We start from the raw sequence: 11,044 nt of genomic DNA on the forward strand, positions 1-11,044 counted from the left end.
ATTATCAGGCTTGTATATCAAATGCTTTTGCCTGCTGAGTCATCTCAGTGGTCATATTTTCTTATTTTTGAATCCTTATTGTTTTATTTAGCACTAGACTCCTCTATCACATAATCAGTTATAGAAGTAATATAGATACTGGAAAATCTGATGGCTCCAACTAAAGGGAATTAATTCATAAAACAAACTCCATGCACAAAAGCACGTGTGTGGGTTGCTCTCAGTCAGCTGAGTGTGCTTAAAGTCAAACAATGAACTTCTGGTTTTCATCTGCTTCAGCAGATACATACAATCTCAGGATGCCCCTCCAGGTTTGCACATTTGCTGTGAACTCACTGGAAGTGTCTGTCTGCCTCCTCTTCCTGTGAAATTATGTGTACATATGCAGTTACTGTCTCCTGTCCCAAGCACAGGGGTCCCCATTAGCACTAGGAATATATGAAAAACCAGTTAAGGCAGAGCGGAGATTGCACTCTCAAGCTTATGCATATGAAGAAGCTGGGTTCCTATGCATATACTTGACTGTGTTTGGCCCTGGAGGGAAGGCAGAACAGTGAAGCAGATCTGTATCTCAGGACTGTTGACTCAAGCTGGCAGCTGAGCTCACATTCACACTGAAGAAAGGTAAATAGAATGATGGGGTTCAGGAGAGAGTTAATGCTCAGTGCCAGCAAAGAGCAAAGGGAAAGAAGACGAGATCATCGAATGCCTGTGACAGCGGAGGCCTGGATGAGGTTACCATCAGGACAGTGTTCATGTGTAGTCACATGCACACATGAGTCTCTGTGTGTGGTATGTTGTGTGTATGTAAAGGGTTTATGTACTTGTTGGTGTGTGTGTGTGTGTGTGTGTGTGTGTGTGTGTGTGTGTTCATATGTGCGGAGGCCAGAGATCAACATGGTTGTCCTTCCTCAGTGGCTTTGCACCTCCCTTTTTAAGACAGTCTCTCACTAAACCCGAAACTTATCAATTAGTCTTGTCCAACTGGCCGATGATCTTCAAGGATCACCTTTCTGTGTACGCTCCCCACCACAAAGCACTGGGATAACAGGCATGTGCTGCCATGCTTGGAATTTTACATGGGGTCAGGGATTTGAACTGAGGTCCCTGTTGTACGTCAGGTAGTTTATCTACTGAACCCCTGTTTTCTTGCTCTTTAAAGTCACTGAAATGGGCTGTAGGAGCTTAGGTTGTTTTAGAGGTCACTCACATATCTTGGCATTCAGAAGTAGATCTCTCTGATTATGAAACATTCTCCTCAAAGACTCTGTCTTCCAAGGGTCAGTGTCTCAGTTTATTCGGTGCATTTACCATTCAGAAAAATTTCCATCTGTTCCTTTATTTGATCTTCAGAAAAGCCCTTGCCAGAGATCACCCACACCAAAAGGGGAGCCAAGGACACAGAGGGGGTGAAGAGCCAAAGTTCATTATCGATTCATAAGTGTGTCTCCTCTGATCTCCCGTGATCTCTAACTTGTCTGGTAAATGAATGCACTGAAAAATGACTGTATAATCAAAGTGTGGTTTGTTCGGGGTGGTGCTACATGAATAATGCATGGAGCATCAACAGCACTGGATGGAGCACTTAAGCAAGCCCTTGATCAGATGCCTCTTATTATCTGGCTGGCAGACAATCAAAAATGCAATGAAATTTGGGCAAATTCCATACGCAGCTTGGGAAAGGCCATAGGGAGCATCAGAAGAACACAAAAGGATAGAACTCTTGAGGTGGCTCAGGGTACATTTGGATGCCTAAGATGTCTGGATGCACATTATGGAGAAAGGTAGGCACGTAGTGCATATATTAAACTGGAAACTGGAAGTGCATGCAGTAGCTGTGAGTACAGATAAGCTACAGTGTCCTTTCGGGCTGTGATAAGGGTAGGTATGGCAGGTGAGTTGTTTCATAAATTTGCAGCCTGTGATGTATAGGCTCAGGTTTGAATCTGGATGACATCCAATGAAGTTTCCATGTCTGTGTGTCCCACGACAAATAATTATAGCAGGAGTATGCAGTTGTAAATAGAAATAAAGATATTTATTAAGAAAAGGAAAGCAGTCTGAGAATGGGAGAAGGCCAGTGATTTGCAAAGACATCTGTTCCTAAAGCTCTAGGCAGGAGGCTTATAACCCTTCAGAGGTTGATTATATAACACATAACACCTAGCTTTTCTGTATTTGTGTATCATGGAATTTTCTCAGGAATCCTCTCTCTTTTATTTTTATTGTAGCCTAGGTGGGGATGAATTTCTAGTCTTTTCATAACTGACTTTCTTATTATGTTTTAATTACTTCCTGTGTTATGTATGTGTGCCTGCCTTGCTTTGTATGCTTATGTGTGTGTGTGTGTGTGTGTGTGTATGTGTGTGTGTGAGAGAGAGAGAGAGAGAGACAGAGACAGAGACAGAGAGACAGAGAGACAGAGACAGAGAGGTAGAGAGACAGAGACAGAGACAGAGAGATGTATGCCTCAAAGCATTCCTGGAGGTAAGAGAATGATCATGTGGGTCTCAGGGATCCAATTCAAGTCTTTAGATTTTGTGTCAAGAGCTCCCAGAGCTGCTGAAATCCTGTTTCTTTCATGTGTCAATCTTGAAACTGCTACCTCCATACTCTCCTGGAGCAGCTCAGCTCAGATCCAATGTCTATAATAGTGAGAGACACTGATGTCACTAATGGGTCCAGCATCACCTGAACCCTGAAATACATTTGCAAACTTACTAGAATGCTCACCTGATTACTCAGAGGCATGATGGCTTCGTTCTGTCCTTGAAGCTCCAAATAATTTTACTCTCGGTTCAGGCTCTGAAATGGATGTGTATTTCTGAAAATTGTGGAGAAGCTACAACATGATTGAGGCAAAACCAGAAGGGCAGCTGTGAAAAGAAATAGCAAACACTCCAAAATCCAAGGACCAACACTAATGACTCACCAGTGCTGACATAAACACTTCCATGACACCAATTCATCTTCTTTCCGGCCCTTCCTCACATTCATCACACACCAGTTCCTCCGTGCAAGCTGTAGCTTTCATTTGTGATTTCACAGTTTCTCCAAACTCTAAGCTCTGAGTCACCAGACCGTGCCTATTCTGGGTTTTCCATCACTGCATAATTTGACACACACATTGTTGAACCAGTACCTCCCACTGTGTCCCAGGAAACATCCCTGATGGAGAAGCACACACACAGTGACTTCCTTAGCCAGGCCAATGAAGCTAGGCTGGCTGGAGCCAGTGAGCCCCAGTGTTGGGATTATAAATGGATGTCACCACCCCCAGATTTCTATACCTATTAGTGGAGGATCAAACTCAACTCCGTATGCTCTCAAGACAAGGGCTTTACAAAGGAAGCCATCTCCCCAGCTCCTATTGAATGAGTTCTGAGAGATGAAATGATATCAGTTCTCTTAATGCTTAATGCAGTTGATGCTTCGTTGGTGTTATTTTTCTTTCTGTCTCTGCTCACTTACCAGAAACATACAAGGATGCAGGAAATTATTAAACACTTTAAGGCCCAGATCTATTTTGCTTATATTTGGGGACATAAGCAAATAATTAACAAGAAGAGAAATGTAAGAGCATTCCTCACAAGAAACCAATTAGAAACCCAAACTCAGCTTCAACTGCATACAGAGTTTGAAGCCTGCCTGGGAAATGCGAGATATATATATATGAAGGAAGGGAAATACAAGAAGGAAGGAGTGGAGGGAGAGGGAGGAAAAGAAGGGAAAGAAGTAAAAAACAGGAAAGAAGAGGGGAAGGAAAATAACAATAGGATGAGAAAGAAAAGAGAAAACAGCAGAAAGGGCAACCAGTTACAGTTTTAAAGTAGTGCCAGCCCCGGACAACAGTAACATAGTCTTGTCTCATGCTACACCTGCCTTCTGCACTGCAGTGATGTCCTACGCCTTCCCTGCCCTTTGCTGCCTCAGTGCTGCATCACTGTGTGAATGAACTGCAGCAGATACTTTCCTTAGTTCCTGCTGACTTGAATTTTCCTAGAACTGCTTCAACGTCACAGAAACGTACATGTGTAGCCACAGCTTCTAACATTGGGGAAGATTTTTCTGCGGAGGGTTCTGTATTTGTATATTAATACATTCCAGATTTCAGAAGTTATATTAAAACAACTTCAAAGAAATGGACATGCTTCTTGATAGAACTAATCTGAGATATGTCTACTCTGTCTTGATCTTGGGTAATGAATATTCCAGGGCTGTACAAATTTCACAGTCAGCCTTGGCTCTCAACTCAAATATTTGTTATTGCCTTTAACCAGGGTAAAATAAGACAAGCCATGTTTCCCCCATTTTAGTTAGTCCATTGAGAATTATGTCCAATGAATTTTGATTATGTTTATCCACTCTCCTCTCCTACCTCCTCCTAGATCCTGCCTCTCCTTGGACCTACACAACTTTGCATTGTATACTTTTTCTTTTTCTTTTTCTGCAACATGAATGAACTACAAGGGACACATACACACACACACATACACACACACACACGCACACACACACACACACACACACACACTTGAGCACACACAAAACAAATAAACAAAGGAACAAAAAAACAGAAAGAAAGAAAGAAAGAAAGAAAGAAAGAAAGAAAGAAAGAAAGAGAAAGAGAAGAAGAAAAAAATTGACTGTCTATTCAGCAGATGATATTTGCCAATAGTTCCTTGGATAGGGGTGGGACTTCATGCCCACCTCCACTCCCCATGCTGGGACTATGGCTGGCTTGAGCTTGCCCATGTCTTGTGTATGATATCACAACTGCTGTGAGTTTATATGTGCAACTGCTCTGCATTGTCCAGCATACACTCTTTCATTGTCCCTGTGCCTTACAATCTTTCTATCACCTCTTTTCAAATGATCTCTCAGTCTCAAGAGGAGAGGTGCTATAGAGAAATCCTAGTATTCCAAAGTGTTAATCTCTTTGCTTTGACCAGTTTGGGGCCTCTGTGCTAATCACCATCTACTGCAAAAAAGAGAGACCTGCTAATCTGTGGGTATAATGATAACACATTAGTATTCTGTCTAAATGCATAATTATTTAACAGATTAATGATAGTAGGTCCTATGACCTATGACCTATTTAGCCACACCTATTACTGACCCTAATGACAATGTCAAAAATGGGTTTTAACTTGTAGAGGTGAACTTAAATCCAATTAAAAAGTGGTTAGTTACCCCCATTATGCGTGTGCCACTATTAAAGCAATGGGCGTGTCTTGTCATTATTACAGTTCCCAGGTTCACAGCTAGGTAAGGTTGATGATTACTTTTCCCCTCTGGTATCATGGAAAGCACCCAAGCACCCTCTGGCACCACAAAAGTGATATAATAAGGGTGTAGTATCCAGTGAGCACCAGCTTGATGTGTTCATGTTCTGTGAATTGAGTACGTTGTGTCTTAAGCAATAAGGTCTTACCATCAGTTCTGGAGGGTAAACAAGAGCCTTGACAATAACCTGAACTGTTTGGGGGAATCTGCAGGATGCTCTGGTTAGTATCTCCAAATGAGATAACCCATTTCTGGCTCTGGGATTTTATTTGTTACTCTGTGTTGTCTAGTAGGGGTGTTGTTGCCCTGCTATGAGATAATTTCATTTAAATTCTTGTATGTGTTTATGTACTTAAATGTAAGTCTACATGCACATATTTTAGGAAACTTCTACATTACTTTCTCGGAAGGTCTTTGTGTTAGCTAACCTTCCCATAGTCTCAGTTACTCTGCCTTCAAACTCCCACCCCACTTAACACTTTCTAAGTCATTATTCCCTGTTAGTCTTTTATACCTTTGCATTCTATCCACCCTGCTTTCAAGTACTTCTCCATGCATGAGCCCTTAATAATTTTCCGACCTCTGTGGATGTTACATATGGAACACACATATTTAAAAATACAAAGCTAATGTCCACAAATGAGAGAAGACAGGAGATACTTATCTTTGCTGGGTTAACTTAAGAAAGTGAAACTTGTTGCTGAGTGTGATGGTACACACTTGCAATCCCAGCACATGGGAGGTTGAGGCAGAAGGATCAGGGGTTCAAGGCCATGATTAGCTACTAAGTGAATTTGAAAGTAACCTAGACAACATGACACCCTGAGTCAAAGGAAAAGAATTAAGGGAGAGAGGAAGGAAGGAAGAAAAAGATAGAAAATACAACTGGTTAATTTAAACCATAGATCTTTAGAAGATTTCCATGATGTTTTATAAATATATTTATACTTTAAATGTTTTATTCTTTTACAACTTCATACATTTACATTATGTACTTTGATAGCGTTCCCCTCATCATTTCACCCCCCCACTACCACTGAATATTCTTCTTCCCCAAATTCCCTCCCTTTTTCATATTTCTTGTGACTGTTACACTGGGTTTAGGCTTGCCTGCCTGAACATGGATATGGGATTATTTGCTCTAGCAAGGGCAATTTTCCAATGGTTACACCATTGATGAATTTAGTTCCTCTCCCCCAGAACCCATTAACAATTGATAGCTCTCCAGGGGGAGTAGGGCCTTATGGGACCTCCAACCATCCATGTTGGCACATGAACTGGCTTGATTTTGTACTGGCAACCACCACCGCTGTGAGTCCATGAGTACAACAGCCATGTCCTGTCCAAAACTCAGCATTTCTAGCAGTTCTCTGTAGCCTCTGCCCCTTACATCCCCCACATCTTTCTGAAGAGGAATTACAGATGCCCTGTTTAGGGCGGAGAGTTCAAAAGTCATGTGTTCTCATCACGTTGCTCTTTCTGCACTCACTGCAATCCTGCAAATATAAACTTATTTGGTGTATTTGAAAGCTGTGGGAGTCGAGAAATACTCTCTCCTCTCTGGTCCTACTCTAGCCACTTTATCTAAAATTTTACCTCCCATCACTTTCTACTTCAAATTTCATGTTCGGGATTTTCTTCTGCAACAATTTGACACATAGTATTATTATTTATTTGATTAATCTGTCTCCTATATTGACATTCTACAAAGAAAGAGATCAAATACCACAACTCCTCAATTTTTCAAACAAAACAAGATACATTTCTCAATGTGTTTTGTTGAGATTATTCTTATTTCAATTTATAGCAAGCTGTGCTAAAGTCTGAACTCTCAGGAGGGTTTGGAATAGGGAATTTGTTTGCAAGATGAGAGAAAACAATGTTCAATCTAGTATGAGGTACTAATTTAATGAGTATTGAGCTTTATGTTATGTCTAATAAAAAAATTCTTGGTCAGGAGCAGAGATTCCCATGCTTAATCTCTACTCCTCACATGCCCTTGTTGACCTTCTCTTTTATTCTACATTCAACTAAACAACTGAGTAAAAGCAAAGAGATAAAATGTGAACTCCAAGGCAAATGCAGGATGCCCAAATCAAAGTGCAGGAGTGAGTGGATTTTGATGCACAACCACAGCTATGAATCATTGGTTTATAGGAATTGTTGCTTTGTAATGAATTTGCAACTTTATATTAAGCTTTCCTGTTCAGTCCAGGGGTTAAAGCTCTGTTGCTAGAGTCTAGCAAGTACACAATCTCGAGTTTGCTCCCCAGTGCTGCAAAAACTGGGCATCATGCTGCATGCCAATAATCCTGGCCTTCAGGAAGCAGATGCAGGAGAATCAGAAGTGCAAGGTCATCCTTGGATATGTAGAGAGTTAGGGGCCAGCCTGGGCTACAGGAAAGCCTGTCTCAAAAGTTTACTCCAATCCTTTAAAGAGAATATGACAAAGATGGAAACAGTAATAACTCAACAAAGAGGTGAGAACACGTTCATGTATTTCACTGAATACATTTGTATAGCACATGCACTTATATGTGTATATACATGTGCAGGTGTGTGTACTTACATTACTATGTGCATGAATATCCACAGAGAGTATTTAACACAAAATATATGTGCATTGATGTTTTGAAAACTTCAGAGCCAAAAACACAAACCTTGCTTCAGATTGCAGTTTATCTAGGCAACCCAGCCTGTGTTCAACCTGAAAGAGATGACAAGGTATTCCCAGTCCTATCTATCCCAAAGGACAACTCTGTCACTGAGTAGAATGGAAGGTCAGTAAAGTGGACTCAAAAATAATGAGGTTGTCTTCCCAAAGAATGTGCTGTGATGGTAAGCTGATTTATTTTGAAAAGCAGCATGACCCGATCAGCTGTGGGAATCCAGAGCTTCAGAGAGAATATTGACAAAGAGCCCTGTAGAGAGATAAGGCTAGTGGGAGGTCAAGGAGACACAGCAGACCATACTTCATAATGCAAGCTGCCTGCTATGGGACTTGTGGTGTTGCTAGGCAACAGTTAGGTGACACAGGGTGTGAAGGAAAAGCAACATTATTTAAATATTCTGTATGCCTCAGGAATGTATGTGGATAACCTCATCTTTACCATAACCCACATGCTAGTATCAACATTGAAACATAATTCTGTCCTCAAAGGAAATAGAGATTGTTTATTACATAGTCAAATATGAATGAGGTTCTTCAGAGACCCAGATTTAAATTGTCTCACATACCATCTTCCAATATAACAATAATTTCATCATGTGTATACATTAATAGAGCAAAGAAAGCAGGAGGGCCATTTTCTAGACCAGGTAGGCACTCCTCCAGGCTCCAGCTGCTATCTTCTGAGGCTACTTTAGCCTTCAGGTTGGTGGAAGCCAGGCATCAATCCCTGATCACCCAGCACAGATAACTTCCTGGCTTATCCTCAGACAGGCCTGGCTGCACTTTGCTCCAAGTCCTCAGAAGCTCAGAATGCAGCAGTGTTTATGCCTTTGGTGAATTTTTGTCTCCACTTCCCTGTTAGAGTAGAAACTTTCTAGCAACAGGGTGTTTTCTTATAGTCTGTAATACACAGGACCTTTAGTGACAGCTGAGATAATTATTGCACAACATTTCAACAGGATAATTTCTTCTCACACCAGTAAGAATGAAACACTGAAGTTTTTTTAAAAAATTGATCCAAATAACCTATAAATGATTTTCATTCAAAATAAGTTTATCAGTCAAATTGTATGGGGATGGTACCATACTGTGTAAAATCATTTGGTAAATTGTAATACAAAGTTTCATGTGACTCAATCTGAACCACCACAAATTGTACAAGCAAAATTTACAATGAATAAAAACAAAACAAAACAAACACAAAAACAAGAGGAGGACTTCTCGCCTTTTCAACAGGAAAGAGCCAACTCAGTGTGGAACACTTGAGGACAGTCTTGTCCTGGATTCTGTAAGGCTGTGCCTCTAAATCATGATATCACTGTAAGGAAAGGAAATCTTCATGGCTGTGGTACTCTAAGTAGCATCTGACTTAGTTGTTCTGTAGAGTAGCCTGGGCTACCATAGAATTCTGCTGTAGTGTCAAGTAAGAGAAATTGGTATAGGGAGAGATCAGTGGCCACTGTAGACATCAGTGTCCTAGGAAAGTAAGAGACAGAATTTTCATGATATAGGACTAGACATGAAGTTTGAAGAAACCCCTTACCAGGATTGCTATGGGAAAACAGACCTAGTCTTCCCTAACCACCCATTGATCACCTCTCAGAGCCTTAGCTGAGCAGTGAAGGATGGAAACACAGTTTGATGTAGGATATTTGAGGCAGAAAGATGAGAGAGTTCAAACAGAAAGGGATAAAGGACAGTTAAAACATTTGGCATTTCTTGGTCCATAAATATAAAGGTGAGAAAAAGAAAAGATACACGTAGACAAGTATTCTTAGAGGACTCAAGATGTAATCTCTAAATGATAGATAAAATAGAAGTAGACACCAGAAACAACACTAATTACAAAAAAATACAAAGTTGAGAGTGGTGGCAAGTGTCTGTAATCTAAGTTGTTGGAAGGTGTGCAAGTTCAAGACTACCCTGAGCTACAAAAGAAGATGTGTCTCTCAAAAGAAGAAACAAAAAGGAAGGAAGAGAGGAAAGGAGTGAGAGAAGTAGGGAGGGAGAGAGGGAGAGAGGGGAAAGGAAGGAAGGAAAGAAGTAAGTGGGGAAGAAGGAGAAGAAGCACAGGAAAAGGATGAAGGAGGAAGGGAGGAAGGAAGGACAGAAGGAAGAAGGAAGGAAGGGAGAGAGGGAGGAAGAAAAAGAGGGAGGGAGAAAGAAAGAATGAAGGAAAGAAAGAAAAGAGATAAGTGGAAAAGAAAGGAAAGGGGGAAATGTGTACAAACCATTTGATCTAACTAGCTAATTTTACTAATGAGAAACTTTTGATATATTACTTTTACTCATTTTTCCCCAAACAAGCAATCAGATTCTGACTAAGGAACAACCTGGTCTGCTGTATAACTACAGACTTCTGTGCAAGTATATCTGAGATTTAGGATATTAATTTGATACAAGAGAAACACAGATGCCAACAGAACGTAGACACATCTGCCATCTCTTGTTGCCTGACCTAAAGGAAACGACTGTGCATTCAATTTCCCATGCTTTAGTCTGGTTTTCAAAGATGTTCTTTTATAGAATGATAGCTCTTAGACTAGGTAGATCCCTCATCTGGTAATGTGCCTACCATGTAAGAATGAGGACCTGAGTTCAGAGCCTTAGAACCCATGCAAAAAACTCTGGGCACAGTAGTCTAAGTCTATAACCCCAGACCTGGGTGGGGAGGCATAGACAGATCACTGGAGCTCATTGGCCAGCCAGTCTAGCAAAATTGAGTTACAAGTTCTCTAAGACAGCTTGTCTCATAAAACAAAGTAGAGAGCAATCAAAGAGGCATCTGTCCTCTTCAAATGTAATCATATACACGCCTGTGCACACACCCATATGAACATGTACACGCACCTAATCATTACCACCACACACTCTGGGCTTTGCTTTGCTAGGAACCTCACTGACAGATGTATGCCACTGGTAGTGAGTGCGTGAGGTTTGATAGCTTGGCCCCACTTCCTGGTCCGTCTCTTTTCTTCCTGTTTATGGGTGAAATGTGATCATTCTGTTTCCTGACAAGTACCTCATGCTCCTGATGCCATGTCTTCCCCTGATGATGTACTGTATACTCTGCAGTCCTGTATTCCA

General features: G+C 41.0%; 1 protein-coding gene across 3 annotated transcripts in view; it reads left to right on the plus strand.

The window, feature by feature from the left end:
• LOC131925151 (contactin-associated protein like 5-1-like) overlaps positions 1-11,044 on the plus strand; it is an 898,625-nt gene that overhangs the window by 77,828 nt on the left and 809,753 nt on the right. The window lies entirely within an intron of this gene.

This window comes from Peromyscus eremicus, chromosome 15, assembly GCF_949786415.1.
Source record: "Peromyscus eremicus chromosome 15, PerEre_H2_v1, whole genome shotgun sequence".
In the NCBI taxonomy this organism is placed as follows: domain Eukaryota; kingdom Metazoa; phylum Chordata; class Mammalia; order Rodentia; family Cricetidae; genus Peromyscus; species Peromyscus eremicus.